The sequence below is a fragment of the Labeo rohita genome, chromosome 18 (assembly GCF_022985175.1).
Source record: "Labeo rohita strain BAU-BD-2019 chromosome 18, IGBB_LRoh.1.0, whole genome shotgun sequence".
Classification (NCBI taxonomy): Eukaryota; Metazoa; Chordata; class Actinopteri; order Cypriniformes; family Cyprinidae; genus Labeo; species Labeo rohita.
The window spans coordinates 7,432,213-7,449,117 of NC_066886.1; positions in this window are offsets into that span (position 1 = coordinate 7,432,213).

The following is a 16,905-nucleotide window of genomic DNA, read 5'->3' on the forward strand; positions in this document are numbered from 1 at the left end:
GTGCACAATTGTAAACAATATTGCAGTACATATTGGAACTGAACCTACAACATACATAGGTCTGTAAATCATTCATGCACATTTGCAGAAATTGTTCAATTTAGAAGACATTTTCGAAAAAAAAGATTTAAACATTTTTATAAAATTTGCTTGACAGATTTTGACAACTAGTTCAACATTTTTGTATGTAATGACTCAAGCAATGAAATGAGGACTATTAGTTTTATATGGAATGACTATTCAGCATTCACAAGTTTAGTTAATTTTGACTGACATGACATAAGCAAATGATAATGTTATAAAACAGCAGAGAGTTGTATGAAAGCAATTGATGCATGTCCAAAAGCATTTGCAATTTGTTGGAAGGAATGAGAAACTGCTACTATGATGTGCACAAATGACTAAATGTTGTGGAGGTTGAAGTAAATGTTGTGCAAATGTAAATAGTGTTGTGAGAAATGCACCAAAGCGTCTGAGAAAAACTGTAATTTAATTGTATATGCTTGTGAATTTTTTTGTCTTTTTTACTTAAAAAACGTATGTTACTGTAATTAAGTATACCTAAAAATAACATTATCATGATTTGTTTTTTATAGCCAGCTGGGACTGGAGCCCAGAGTTCTGATGCCTAGGCCACCGTGGCTTTATAAGTTGTTTTTTATGCAGTTGTCTGGTATTTTGTTTTGCTGCTGCTTAAACTGTCTCATTAGAAGACAATTCCTGTGTTTATGTTTGGTGCTTAGCATGCATGTGCAACTGTTTGTGAAAAAGAGATTTTACCAGCATGTGGACAGAAAGCAATGTTATGACCGTTTTTTTTTTCACACTAGAATGCCGGACTCATTTTTAAGCCTGTCTGTCAACAGGCGGCCATGCTGACAGCACACTATCCACGCTGGAAATAAAGTACAGTGCCTAGAATTACCACTCACTGAAGCGACACCATCCATCCAGCCTTCAGAGGCTTTTTAGGAATGCATTAAGGAGGTTTTGAGACTTCTCTTAGCTGTGTGATAAAGTGTGACGGATATGATTTCGAGGAGAGTGGCTCGCGTACAGTACACGACACTTAGGATATGTGTCCAGTTATTCATTACATTATACATATAGATGAAAAGGATACAGAAGGATATTAAATAGAAGAGATGAAAAGATACATGGATGTTCTGTAATGTTGTAAAGTTCGTACATTAAATTTTTTTGAGGTGGATTACTCTGGCCTGTCTATCATATAAAATTGCAAATTAAAATTGCGGAGTTGTTTTTTTATGTCACTCGCATGGATTGTTCTGACTATTTGATGTTTTTCCGATTTGATGATTTGAAGTTTGACCTGACTGCTAAACTATAACCATTTTATTGTATATTGTATTGTATTAAAGTGAATCAGGGCAAAAATCAAGACAAAGTGAATTAAAATTAGACCCCCTAAAGGAAATAAAGAATCCTATTTCAATAGTGTTCTAATCTCTGAACTTAAACAGTGACAGGAAATACTAGCATAAGGGCACGCCGCTAATGTTAGCGTTAATGGAGGATGAAAGAATAGTTCCTGCTCCCGCCTCGGTGTAAAGTGTCATTTTGGTTTTTGAGGTAACGTTCGCTTCAGGACGCAGCGTCCCGCGAAAGGGCCTCCGCGCCGGGCGCGGTAGCGCGGCTGCCTGCCACTTTCTCTCGTGGTGGGGCTGTTTTGTGCAGTTGAGGCGGTGCTCGTGTCGTGGTCTCGGCGATTCCACGCGGAGCATAATTACAAACTTGCAAAATCCAAAATGTGCGAAATTCTCAGAACAAAAAAATTCTTAGAATGTCTGTATTTATAAAGCAGGGTCTTAAAATAATATGGTCTGTTTATAAAAGCTTACATTTTATACATTTAATAACTAAAGAATCTTGCAAGCACTCCCCCCCACTTTACTCGTACTGCACCAAAAAAAGTGATTAAATAACATTGAATGGTTTGCATATGGCAGTGTGCTCTTAATTACAGCTTTCCTAAAATTATATCCTATTCATAAAATAAGAAATATCCCAATATATCGCCTTGTTTACAACATAGCAATGTATCGCAACATATCGTATCGCAACCCCTGTATCGTGATATGTATTGTATCGCCAGATTCTTGGCAATACACAGCCCTAGTTTATGTGGTAAGTGAAGTTGTATGTACTGTAATGTAACAGGCTACTGCTAGCAAGCGGCTAACCGTGTCCTTTAGTGGCTCCGTAGAATGCATTATTCATTTTCGGTGCCTTTCCGAATACAGTTTCACAATTTGGGCAGTGTTCACTGAGAGTATTTGACAAGTTTGGGGTTACCTTTGAGGATACTGTAAATAGAAAGCCAGTTCCAAAGCACTGTTCTTGGTGTAAATAAATATGCAGAGTAAAACGTCATCTTTCTATTTTACATGGTGTTCTGTAGCCTAACAGGATGATCTTTCAATGGAAAAAAACATTTCCAGCTCAGTCGCTGGTGTTTGTCCTTGATACAGATAGCCAATCATTTTTCCATCCTGTTTTTCATTGCTAGCAGTTTGTATGTAAGAAAAAGATAACATGTTTCGGTTGGTGTGTTATGTTTGCAAGTTCAGAGTATCTTGTTCAACAGTGTGATGGTCAGCTTTGTTTACACGTGTGTGAGTACGGTTTCTTGGCTTTATTTTAGTGAGATTGGTTTCTTATCAAAGGTGTGGTCAGACAGAGCAATATTTTTGTCAAGGGTAACTGGTGAAATGTAATTTGTGGGGGACAGTGTGCATAGTTTGTGTTGCAACCCAAACACGAAGTAACCTAAAAGCATATTTCAGCAATGTTTACCATATAGAATTCAAAGTGGTCTTTATGTTTTAGTCCAGCTGAGTGGAAACAGACATGGCTCTGGGTTATGGAAAAAGAGAGTGTTTTGGATGACTGTCAAAATATTATCAATCAATATGACCAATCTAAATATTTTTCCCCCACACTGTACATCTGTCTCACTCTGTGTTATACTGATATGCCTACTGTGCTGACCTGACGTTCAGATAAAAGCCCACGACACACAAACAGATCACTTCCCAGACTCAATACCAAAGCCACGGCTCAGAGAGCTTCTATAATCTCAGACGGAGCTGTAACCAGTGGGATGTAATTAAAGCACCTCAAGCGGTGCACAAAAGCTGCTCCGTTAGAGCCGGGGATATTGTCCATGTGGTGCCTTTAGTTTTATTTTTGCGTGCTGGGAAAATATGCAGACCACAGTTGCACTCTTTCATGTTTCATGACTCAGATAAAAAAATTCTGAACCAGGGATTCAGTTTGTCATAATGTATTTACATCATTTTTTTTCCATTTGCATTTTGCCAAATGCAAGCAAACCACTAGAACATTAGGATTTTCACCCTTGTTTTAATCATTTTATGGATATATATAAAAAATATATATGTATACAGACCAAGGCTGCATTTGTTTGATCAAAAATACAGTAAACAGTAATATTGTGAAAGTGAAATATTATTGCAATTTTCTGTAAGAACATGTCTTTAAATGTAATTTATTCCTGAATTTTCAGCAGCCATTTTTAGTGTTGCATGATCCTTTAGAAATTATTCTGTTATTTTGATTTGTTGCTCTATTATTATTGGTATTCAATTATTAATATTTTCCAGGATTCTTGGATGATTAGGAAGTTTAATGTTTTTTTAAGTTTAATCAGAAATTATTTGAAATAGAATTGTTTTTGTAACATTATATATTATACATTTCTGTCACTTTTGAGTGATTTAATGCATCATTGGTAAATTAAAATATTTAGAATCATTTAGAATCTTTTTTTTAAATAGAAAGAACATAATATTTAGATTTTTTTTTTTTTTCATTTTAGCAATTAATGTGTCCTTGCTAAATAAAAGTATTTTAAAACAACTATACTGTGTTGTTATACACTACCAGTCAAAAGTTTTTGGGCAGTAAGATTTTTAATTTTTTTAAAGTCTCTTCTGTTTACATTATTTTATCCAAAATACAGCAAAAGCAAATATTTTTGTGAAATATTTTTTACTATTTAAAATAACTGCTTTCTATTTGTAAGAAAACCAGAATATTAGAATGATTGTTGAATGATCATGTGACTGGAGTAATGATGCTAAAAATTCAGCTTTGAAATCACAGGAATAAATTACATTTTAAAAATATATTCAAATAGAAAACAGTTATTATAAATAGTAAAAATATACTGTTTTTTTTTGTTTGTTTTTTTTTTTTGCTGTACTTTAGATCAAATAAATGCAGGCTTGGTGAGCAGAAGAGACTTCTTTAAAAAATATAAAAAATCTTACTGTCTAAAAACTTTGACATGAATGACATTCACATTCTTTCAGTTCGACTAAAACCATGAATGATGTTGCATTTTTTATTTTTGGTTTCTTAACACAGTGCAAATTAATTTATTTATGTTCTGACCCTTAAAATTTTATGAAACCGGAAACCGGAATATTATTTCGTGCCCGGAGCCTAACATTTGGTGTTATGCCCCTGGTCACAAGTAGCACAGTCTTCTCTGTTTATGGAGATGTATATGGAGCATTTTACTACATTGCGGATGCGGCGATGGTTGTCATAATAATCACAAGTTTCCAACCAAAGAAACAGTGTATCTGAACATTAAGATGCCTGAAACCCTGTCTTACGAAAGCCGTAATTATTTCATGTAGCCTACAATATTCAGCAAAGTTTAGTATGTTTGGCAGTATTTTCTCACAATTTCTGTGTTGTAAAAAATGTATCATTATAGCTTTTATATTTAAAACTCAGAAGGAGAGAAAAAGAGACTAGGAGAAGGAGAGAGAGAGTAGATTTTGTCCAAAGACTCAGCGGTAAATCAGCAGTCAGTAAACTGGGCCAGTTCTATTGTTGGTGCCTCACAGCAGAAAACAGAGTCACTCTTCGCATTAGTATTCAGGACTGGACTCATTACAATTCAGACAGTTTTCTTGCCTTCTGCCTGTACACTATAAATGAATGACTAACTTTACAAAACCCAGATATCACAGATCTAATGAATAAACACTGGCTTGCGTACATGCATAAGATAAAGAGTCAAAAACTGACTTGAACTAACCAGCCGAATAACCATTCATTTTAATATAAAAAACAAGACACTCATTCAGCCAACAAATAATGAATAAAAAAGTATGTTGTGCACCTCTAAATTATTAGTTAAAGGAAAACTCCACTTCCACAACAACAATTTACAAATAATTTACTCATCCCCCTTCTGTCTTTCTGTCTTCAGTCGTTAAGAAATTATGTTTTTTGAGGAAAGCATTTCAGGATTTTTCTCCATATAATGGACTTCATTGGTGCCCCGATTTTGAAATTCCAAAATGCAGTTTAAATGCAGCTTCAAAGGGCTCTAAAAGATCCCAGCCGAGGAAGAAGGGTCTTAGCTAGCGAAACGATCTGCCGTTTTTTTCTAAAAAATAATTTTTTTTATACTTTTTAAGCACAAAAGCTAGTGTAGCACAGGCTCTGGGATGCGCGTCCACGATGCTATGAATTAGTGATGTGTCATTCTTGAACGATTCTTTCATTTTGAATCGAATCTTTAATGTGACTCGGGTGGTGATTTGTTCAGTCGCACATGCACAACATCCTATTAGGTTCTGTACTGGAATTAGTTCACCTGTTTCGAGTCTTCGGGTTTTTCAATTCGTTCATTCATCTAATGGGGCTGTCACGGGATGAACGAACGACTCGAACTCGAAAACTTGTCAGATAAGTAGTGAGGTGAGCTAATCATAGACTGACGACCAAGGAATGAATATTTTCTGTTTCTTATAGCATTATAGTTTTGCCTTGTTTGTTGTGTAATCAACGTTTGTGTAAGCAGTAGATGTGTTAGGGAATTATATTTTGCTAAAATGAACGAAATGACTCGAAAAAAGATTTGTTCATTTTGCTGAACGAGACTCAAAGGTCAGAGTTGGTAAAATGATTAGAACTTCCCATCACTACTACGAATCACGTGTAAGTTCATCGTCTGTGTACTGAGTGTGGCGAAAAACATCTTATTTTCTCCTACAACTTGAGAGCAGGACATCGTTGTACCTCTTTGTTTGTAAACAGCATTTTTATGTGATTCAATAGTATGTAGCATCCAAGAGCCTGTGCTACATGAGCTTTAGTGCTTAAAAATATAAAAAAATTATTTTCTGAAAAAAATGACCAATCGTTTTGCTAGATAAGACCCTTCTTTCTCAACTGGGATCATGTAGAGCCCTTTGAAGCTGCATTTAAACTACTTTTTCGAAGTTTAAAATGGGGCACCAATGAATTCCATTATATGGAGAAAAATCCTGAAATGACAGAAAGACATCTTGGATGACAAGGGGGTGAGTAAATTATTTGTGAATTGTTGTTCTGGAAGTGGAGTTCTCCTTTAACCAATAGTCAAACTGCAAACTACATATGTGCAGGTGTTTGGTTATTTTAAAGCTTGTAAATGACTATCCATGTATTCAAAAAAGAGCGGGTTATATTTCCTATGTGAGAAAGTGAAGCTTTTAAAAGCTATGTGCCCTTGGCAAACATCCTCCTTTAATGCTTTTAATGTAATGGGTCTTAGGAGGGGACGTTGTAAGTTACCAAAAGGCAATTTTGCAAGCTTCCTCTGAGGTGCTAAATTCTGCATTAGACTCATGAAAACTACAAAAAACCTTAAGCAAACTTGATCATTTTTTTGTGAAGGGCTGTCTTGTATTTCGGGCATCAGTGTTGATGGCAAACTGAGCCTTTTATGTGCAATAATGTGTTTTTAAAATGCATTTTCAGTCACCAATGTCTTTTGCTTTCTTTTTTGAACATACTGCAAGGTCAGCGTGAGTTTACATTTATGTTCTTAGCAGATGCTTTCAGACCAAAGTGACTCAAAATAAAGTGCACAAATCACGTTAATGGTTATTTCCATGACAGATAATTGCCATTCATGTGATTTGTGTACTTTATTGTAAGTCGCTGTCGCGTCACAGGCTGGTTAATCTCTGGTCTCGGCTCAAAGTAACACACCATTACCTGCCAACACCTGCTGTCTTTCTCTTCCTGAACTCTGTACCCCATGAGAGTTCAGTCCACGCTCACCTACCTTCACTCTAATGCATAATGCATTACTTCTCTTGGCCTTTAAAAACTCCTTTATTACCGCAAGCTTATTTCACTCTCACAGCCAGATAACTGGGTCTCTTGCAGCTAATATTGATCTCTAGTCATTGATGTACCATGCATTGATTGTTCTCCATTTCTCTGATACCTGAAGAGCTTAATTAATTCTCTTTTTAAAGCTTTAATTTTATATTTGGCTTTGAAGTAGATGTTATTTAATATTTTCCAGTTGCCTAAAGTATTACTCTCTTTTATTTAAGCATTAATCTTCAATTCTGAATGTAATTGCATGTTAAATATAGTTTTATTTTTGCTGCAGTTTATGTTTCAGCCACAGACAGTGATAGAGTGGCCAAGAACACTATGTTGGCCTCAGAAGATTTGCAATACAGTGCAAGAGGCAAGTGGAATACTTTTAGGGAACGTTTATGGTGTCATTCATGAACGTTTTGAATCACTTGTATAATGCCTTGTATGACTAAATAATGTAAAAGATGTCTAATAGTGAAATATGTAGAAAACCCACAAAAGATATACGTTATTTATAAAATCAACATCATACATATTTTGGACTATGGAGGGCGTCATTATTTACATGACGCGAAATGGTTGCACTCAATGAGCTACTGGCACTACCTGTTGCTGTTTTTACCACAACTTGGAATAAGCAATGTGGAAAATAGCCCTGATGGCTTTGAGGCTTTTAGTAGACCACAGCTACTGAAAGAGCTTCCAAACGGCAAAGACAAGAAATGCTATCTGGGGCGTTTGGAAGGTACAATATACGCATCGCCACCTGTAAGCTTTTTCAGTAGCTGTAGTCATTGTATCATTATTTTATTTTCCGAGTTGTGTTGCAGTGAAAATAGCAACAGATAGCACCAGTAGCTAAGTAGTGAAACCATTTTACATCATTGAAATAATGGCACCCCCCCACAGTACAAAATATGTATGAAACATGCTGAAGGGGAAGAAGTCGAAGAAGTTGCCAAGGAAGCAGAAGTCAAAGATGCAGAAGTCATAGAAAAAGTAGACGAAGAAAAAGGCGAAGAAACATAAGTAAAAGAAAATGTTGAAGCAGAAGTCATAGAAGTTAAAGAAGCAAAAGTCTAAGAAAAAGTCATGGAAGCTAAGTCATGGAAGAAGTAAACAAAGAAAAAGTCGAAGAAGCAGAAATCAGAAGAAGCAGAAGTCAAAGAAAAAGTCAAAGCTGAAGTAACAGAAAACGTTGAAGAACGAGAAGTCATAGAAGAAATTGAAGAAGCAGAAGTCGAAGAAAAAAGTCGAAGAAGCAGAAGACACAGAAGTAGGAGTTGAAGTTGAAGAAAAAGTTGAATATGCAAAAGTAGAAAGATCATAACAGAAGTCGAAAAAGTTGAAGAAGCAGAAGTCAAAGAAAAAGTCGAAGAAGCAGAAGTCTTTAAAAAGTCTTTAAAAAGTCTTTAAAAAGTCGAATATGTAGAAATAGAAGAAGTCGAAGAAGTCAAAGAAGCAAAAGTCGAAGAAAAAGTCGAAGAGGCAGAAGTCAAAGAAAAAGTCGAAAAAAGCATAATTAACAGAAAATGTTGAAGAAACAGAAGTCATAGAAGAAAAAGTGGAAGAAACAGAAGTCGAAGATACAGAGGTCATAAAAGAAATCGAAGAAGCTGAAGTCTGAGAAAAAGTCAAAAAAGGAGAAGTCAAAGTAAAAAGTCGAAGAAGCAGAAGTTGAAGAAGTTGAAGAAGCAGTAGTCGAAGAAAAAGTAGAAGAGGCACAAGTCATAGAAGTTTAAGAATAATTAGAAGAATCAGGGGTCGTAAAAGCAGTGGAAGAAGTCGAAGAAGTTAAAGTCAAAGAAAAAGTCAAAGAAGCAGAAGCTGAAGAAAAAGTCGAATAAGCAGAAGTAGAAGTCGAAGAAGCAGAAGTCAAAGAAAAAGTTTGCTATGTGTGATGTGGATTTTTTTTAAATAACACAAATCTTTCATGGGTTTTCTACTACATATTTCAGTAAGAGACATCATTTATGTTATATTAAGCCATACAAGTCTTAAAACCCGGGATTCCCTTTAATTTTCAACAGAGAAGGTTTTTTTATATGGAATATGGATTTTATATGGATTTTTTCCATAAATCGGTTTGAATAAAAATGTTTAAAATCCTTATTTGCTAATCAGAAACTGGAAAATAGTAAGAATCATGGCAATTCAAAAATGTTGGGTGTCTGACAGAAGAAAAAATACTATATGGGTTTAAACTGACATGAGAGTGAGTAAATGATGACAGACGTTTCATTTTGTCAATGAACTTAACTTTACAGACTCTTTTGTTTTGTGTCAGTGTTGATATCTTATCCTGTATAGCTCATCCAGAAAGCTCCCCCGCAGTATGCTCTGCTGTCAGGTGTGTCTGGACAAGCGTGTGCGTGTGTGCATCGTACAAAAAGCAGTAGTACGCCTGAATGCTCTGTCTGTGGTCTACAGGATGATTCAGCTTTCCATGTGGATCCTCTGCCAGACACATTAGCTTCAATCTGCTGGGAATCTCATCACATGCTTCTTGGCTTTATGATGGCATGCTGCTCATCAGAAACCAGCGCTGCTCCGCTGCTGGTTGTAAAAAACCTTCATCAAAAAGGTTTGGGTCTAGAAACATCCCACATACCTCTGTAGCAGCTCTGTTGAAGAGTCTGTCACGTTGTCAGCGACAGTTCAAAGGGTGCCAGAGCCTGGATATGGACAAATGATTGATGGGAAGGTTTGATTGATCCTTGCTGCTCAGCGGTATGTGCAGCCACCAAAGCTGTCAATCATTTTTTCATCCAAAAATTTGAAGTGTACTTGGCTATGAGAGAATTATGAAACACTGACAGTTGTTCGCTGTTAACGCCCTATGAAATGATCTTGTCATCACTCATAACTCTACATTGACTGCGAAAATAAGTTAATGCAGTAAGCATTCTTTTGGTTTTTGCTGTGTATACAGAAAGAAGGTGCATGACGTTGTTGTTTTTATCCAACATTATCTCACGACCAATTAGTATGTATTTTACGAGGTGGCTAATTTGTATGAATTCAAATGATTTCACTCATGCGATTTTGTACAAATTCATGCAGATTAGCCGCCTCATAAATTCTGTACAAATTGCTGTGAGGTTGGATTGTTTATCAATTCTTGCTTTCCTTGGGAATCAAACCCATGATCTTGCCTTACCAGTGCCATTTTCCACTATTTGTGCTCATTTTAGATGTAAACTATATGTTGATCAAGCCTAAGACTGAGTTGATGGGGTAATTCACCACTGCAAAGATGGGGTTTTAATAAAACTTGGCTGTCTATGCTACAGAAAGGTGAACAAATTTCGGTGCTAGAGAAAAGCTGTGGTGTTCCCTTTTGCCAAAAACTGAAAACCCATTATTCACTTTTAATTTTGGCGTCACTGTTGATCTGAGTGTCCATGGACAGGAATACAAATAAGCTCGATTTGTTGTTCCAAAAGACCTGGAACTGTCAAAAATAGACAAAATTACACAATTTGCATCATCTGGCTGACTTTTGCAGAGAAATAAACAGGGATTTCTGCATGCATGATAGAATAGAGATAGAGTACATATTGTACCAGCATAACTGAAAGCCACAAAACCCCCATTTTTATTTTATTGGCTTTTTAAACTGTTATGATCTTTCCTTTAACCAACAACCTAGCAACCATCCTAGCCTATAAATAAATTCTAGATAACTTAATTATTCCAAATGTCTTGCAGCCACTCTCTCTCGGTCCCAGACTTGAAGGTCAACACCAACGAGTCGGCTGACCCACTTTTCGACGAGGCACCAGAAGGAGTGCCCGGCTAGTGACTGGAAGGCATTCTGCAGCGCACCATCTGCGCACATGAATAGGTCAAATGTCAGCATGCCTGCTGAATCACACCTGGGAAAATTTCTAAAGTGTGATGGATTAGAGAGAATCTCTTAAAGCATACGTTCAGAGACCATCATGGCGCATGGACTGAAGATACTCCCGTCGAGGTAAACTAGCTCTGTTTATTTTTTTATACGTTTCTGGTCTTATTTAGGGCTTTAGGCATGAAATCTGTTTAATTTTTTCCCCCCAAATTTCATGTTTTTTTATTACAATACATTTTTCTGGGTTCCATTTTTCCCGTTTTAATTTCTCTAGACTTTGACTTGATAATTAAACTGCATTTTATTAATCAGAAAGCATGTCTATTTAATTGATTTTTTTTTTTTTTTTTTTTTTTTTTTTCAGAAATGCTGTGTTGTGTATTTACATTTGTCTAGTAAATAAATTCTGCTAAAAAATGTTCTGCTAAATATTCCTTTAAAAAGCAATGTTTTAATAATAATTGTATCAGAGTGTCTATTTACAGTAATTGCAAATAGCCCGACTTGTTGGCAGAGGCTATTTACACTAACTCCGCCCACCAGTGTGTGATTGGGATAGTCAGCTCCAGTGGTGCAGTTGGTAAAGCACATGCTGTAGTTGACTAGACTAGCACTTAGCGTAAATAGCATCTATTGCTAAGAAAATCAAGAAAAAAATTTTTTATGGAAAAACGGAATTTGGGAATAAATAAAACGGAAAATATGCTATTTTCAGTTAGTGTAAATAGCATCTATTGTCAATAGCCACTGTCTAATTTTATTATTAGTAGGAGAACTGTCATTACATTACTTCATATACAGTATTTCTGTCACAGTTTCTTCAAATTAAACCAAACTTTTATTTTGACGGTTTGCTGTGAAGAACTTTAAGTTTGTTTGTACATGATATGGAGTTGTTTTAATCAAAATAAATGGTAAAATTCTCAGAAAGTGACTAGAGCAGATCTAGAAATAATTTTCATGTGTTTATGTACTCTTTGAGGGGCCAAGGCTGAAAACACTGGAGCGTCATGCGTGTTTCATTATGCTTAATATTCACAGACATTACTCCATATTGTGTTTTGGTTTACGTGTACTGAACTACTTTGATATATTAGTCTAAAATTTGGCAAATTCCATGACATTCTGCGTTATACAGTAAATTCTGTTTTTATGACTGGATTCCGCAATTCCGTCTGCGGTTTCCGCATCGCTGAAATCATAGGGCCCTACTTATTCTGCACAAGCAGCACTGGATGTTATTCTAAAGAAAATGAAAGCTCCAGGCTAAAAATTGCTTTCCTTTTCAACTGACGTCATCAGTGCCTCTTTATTTTTCAGCCAAACCATCTTTCTAGCATGCTACATCTACTTTTTAAGATCGATGATTTCTCGACAGATAACATCAAATCCGGCCTGCCTTTTTCCCTCATTGAACATTCTGCTGAAGTTGGAAATGTCATATTATGGAAGTAAAATGGTTTGTGAATGCCAGACAGTTGACTTTAAAACATGCTCTACTTGGATATTTGACTGATATTTGAGGGAAAAAAGTGTGAGGATATGGAGGAAAGGTTTGTTCGAGCAATTCAAGAGTTTTGAGTGTGGAAAAACTGTGCAACGGGGTTATTTGATTATGTAAATCAGATGTGGGAAAGCCATTGGATGCAGAGAGAAACTATGGGCGGCTGGAACGGCCCGGCTGTGGGGAACAGGCCTCCATCCAAGCCTCTTAATGACAGTCATTGACCCCCTTCTGTCTACGACTGTTTGAGAATAAGGCCACAAAAATGCACACATTCCTACATTCGTACAACATAAACAGATGGGAAATTTAAGATATTCTGCTGAGAAAGGTAGGACCTGTTTTTACCTGATACCACGAGGAAGCAATCTTTCACACTGTGGAATTTCCTTACACATAAATTCATGTAGACGTGAGCCTGAAGAAAGGTTATCTACAATCTTCAGTTGTTTTAACAGTGATGCATCAAGGTCTTCTGTTGCCTGTGCCGTTCATCCGTTCATTCTTTATCGCACTTCTGTGAGTAATCTGAGATTTCCATCTCTGATGGAAATAACCTTAACTACTTCTGATGTGTTGCGAATGTGTGCAGGTGCAGGTATTCAAGCATAAAATACCGATTCTTTGTGCTTTATGGGCATGAAATACTTCGCTCCAACTCGCATAATGTAGACTAGTGGATCTTTTCCAAATGCAGAATTCATTCATACCTCACATCACACACACACACATCTTCGAGAATATAGCTGCTCAGTAGGGAACTGGCAAAATGTCTTCTTTTCCCAGATACGGTTACCAAAGTCAAAATCATGTGCACATATGACCGGAAATGTGAAAGTTAGTCATCCATGACTTATACAAGCCAGATCTGTCAAATTCAATCTTGAGTTTAATCACTGAAAGACATCCAAAGGCCTCGGTTTTCCAACCTACAGTACCTCTGTTGAAGGTCACCGTGCAGTTATTCACTTAAGTTCATTATCAGTGCATCTGCATGATGTTTGAAATCAAAATGTAAAATAAAAAAGCAGAGGATAGGTATATGTTCATGCTGGTGCTAGTAAATGACTTTCACTTTCATAAATGCCTCACTTATGACGTTTTTAGTTACGCACAAACAACCCTTCTCTCTAAGTGGTCTGTTATTGAAATGGCATTTTCAATTGCTGCTCTACTGCATTCGGCATTATCTGCTGAGTTTTGAAAAAGGTCTCGCTAAAGGTCAGCTTATGTTTTAGCCAGGCAATTCTCAAATCTCTTCAAACACTGATAAAAAAAAAATACATTATGAAACTAAGACATCAGAAATGCAATATTGTGTGCAGTTGCAGCCCATGGTTCCAAGCTTATCAAACCTGCAGCCATAAATGAATAATGAACGACCAAATGTTATCAATCACAAGAGTCACTCGTTTTTATCTCATGGTGACAAATACACCACCCAGGTTCTCCATCCATCATCCCATCCTCCTACATTATCATTTCAATTCAAGGCAGAATGATTTAATATCACTTATGTGGCTGAAGGCCACTTTGAGAAACTGTTTTTAACTCTAGACATGTGATCTTGTGGTCTCCCTCGTGGCTGTTATTCATTAAATATAACAGTTGCAAGGGCATGGATGGATACAGGGGGTAAAGCTTTGAAAAGAGGCGGATATAAAAGTACAAAGAAAGTGCAAACCTTGAATGAAACTGAAAAAATTAAATTTTAGCCGTAAAATTGCAACGGATATTCTGCTATGATTTTGTTTGGAACTATTGTCTTGGTGGAGCCAATTGGATTATTTAGTGGATTATTGTGATGTTTTTATAAGCTGGTTTTACTATCTTTCAGACAGCACCCATTCACTACAGAGGATCCACTGGTAAGCAAGTGATTTTGGAAATTTCTCCAAATCTGTTCAGGTGAAGATAAAGAAAGAGTGAGTATATTTTCATTTTTGGGTGAATTATTCATTTAAATGCATTTGTAAACTGATTTCCACAATCCAAAAAGACCCTCTATTGACACAGAACTGCAAAAACGGCTCAGTCATTTAACAATATACGGTAAACCGCAGATGAATGGCCCTTTTAAATTTTCAGAACATATTTATGAAGCATATAATGCATTAAAAAGTAGTAGTTGTAAATATAAATAGCTTTAGGCGACTGAGGCAACTAGGTTTAAAACCTATATGTAAATAGCAGGCTGTTGACTTTAGAGTAATGGAGGTTTTTCCCCACACAGGAAACAGATTATTAGAAAATCATACAAATTTGACATTGACAAAAGACATGCAGAAATAATACATGTACAAGAGGGATTACACCTACAGTATTTCATATACAGGAATTTGATATTATACTTTAGGTAATGACATTTCAGCATGCTACATTAAACCTGCATCAAATTTGCATGGTATATAATTCTTCATATGCTTAAAGTGTTACCCATAAGAACACAATGTGTAGTTAGGCTTTTGAGCTCTTTATCGTGAACTCAAACCACTTATACTTTCAAATGTGAAGTTTGCCGTGTAATTTGCAGCTGGCACTGGGTTGCAAATAAATTCAAGGGGCCACGTACAGTGCTTCAAACTTACTTATTCTGCTTTAAAAGTGTTTTTGTGGGATTTTCAGACTTTGCTAAGCCTAAATTTGTGGGTCTTAGTTTAAATACGGCCCTTATCTACGTAGAATTATCACAGTGACAGGAATTCTGAGGTTTCCGTGTATAACCCTAGCAGGAGGCGAACAAAAATTGCTTGCAGATCCGTTACGTGGTACCCAAAAAGCAGGATTTGCGAAACGTACAACCTTCTAATTTTGAAAAAAAAAAATAAAATACTGAATTATACCACTGTAATGTTTATGAAAACTTTTAATTTGTGAAAATGAAATATAATATAGCTCACATTATAAATGTAAAACACTCTTTAGTGCTGTGCGCACTGAATTATCTCAAATTAAGCCATGCGGTTAGGAGTGAGCAAAATGGTAATTACAGTCTCTGAAAAAACAAATGGTTGTCTTGCGACACACCCATTCCTATAAGACAATTTCAGTGAAAATCCACCAAGTGCACAAGTTACAGTGAGGGTCAGTTCTTGTGATTCCTTCAGATTACATCACAGCGTCCTGCTGTTCTGTGAATGGCCACATTGAAGGCTGTCTATGTAGCTTGGGTCTTGCTATTGAACTAGAATTGCATCAATATTCACTGGACCATAGAGCACTCTTTGTGTCTTCAGTAGCTACAAGATTGATTCTTTCTCTCTTCCTCAGTCTCTTTTCTTCAATTTCTCAAGTCTTCAAAGGCATCCAATTACTCCCTGTTGTTTGAAGAAAGCACTACGTATTGCCTATAAACCCTGCCTAAAGTATACAGCTGCTGCTAAATGAAAAATACATGTACTGTAGGTGGAAGACCTGATTGCAATTCATTTGCAAAAACAATGGCTTGTTTTCTAAATGTGAGCCCTCTACTGGATGTTTTAATAATCACTTTTTTATCATTATGGCAGATCTAAAATAATTGATTTCATCACCATTTCTTTCAACTGGACACTGCTTCAAGTTCAAGTGCGAAAACGTGTCAAAATATTATAATTTTGTGCCTTAATGGTCTGCTTATCATCTGCGTAATCACAAAATGACGTCCTTTTGAATTTTCACTTTCTTGTCTAGCGTGCATTTTTAGCACATTTTAAATTCACACAGCTATATTTGTGACATGACTCAGTAATTAATGTTAACACCACAGCAAATTAAATCTGAGACATGAATATTATTTCACTCAAAGACATGCCTTGAACTCTTATGTCATGAGCTGCAGTTTAGGGTGCAGAAGAAAGGCTTAAAGTAATAGTTCATCCAAAAATGAAAAATTACTGACAATATAACTCACCCTCAAGCCATCCAAGATTCCTTTAGATGTAGAGTTTGTTTCTTCATCAGAACTGAGAACACCAGAACACTGGAGAAAGCATAGAGGACTTGTATTTTAATCAAAAACAAAGATTTGAAGTTGAAAATGTCTTAATAAAGGATTTGTTTATTGCAAACATGCAGCTTTTCACTTCACAAGACATTAACTGATGGACTGGAGTTGTGTGGATTGCTTTGGGGTAGTTGTAATATTTTATATAGACTTTTATATAGACTTTCATCCTGATGTCACCCATTCACTGGCGAAGATCCATTAGTGGGCAAGTGATGTAATGCTAAATTTCTCCAAATCTGTTCCAATGGTAAAACCAACTCCTCTATGCCTTAGATGGCTACACTGTAAAAAATAAAAAACACAATTTGTTGAGTCAGCTTAAAATAATATGTTACCCTGCTTAAATATTTGTGTTTGCTAAACTTTACAGATCTGTAAGTAACCCAGCTGCCT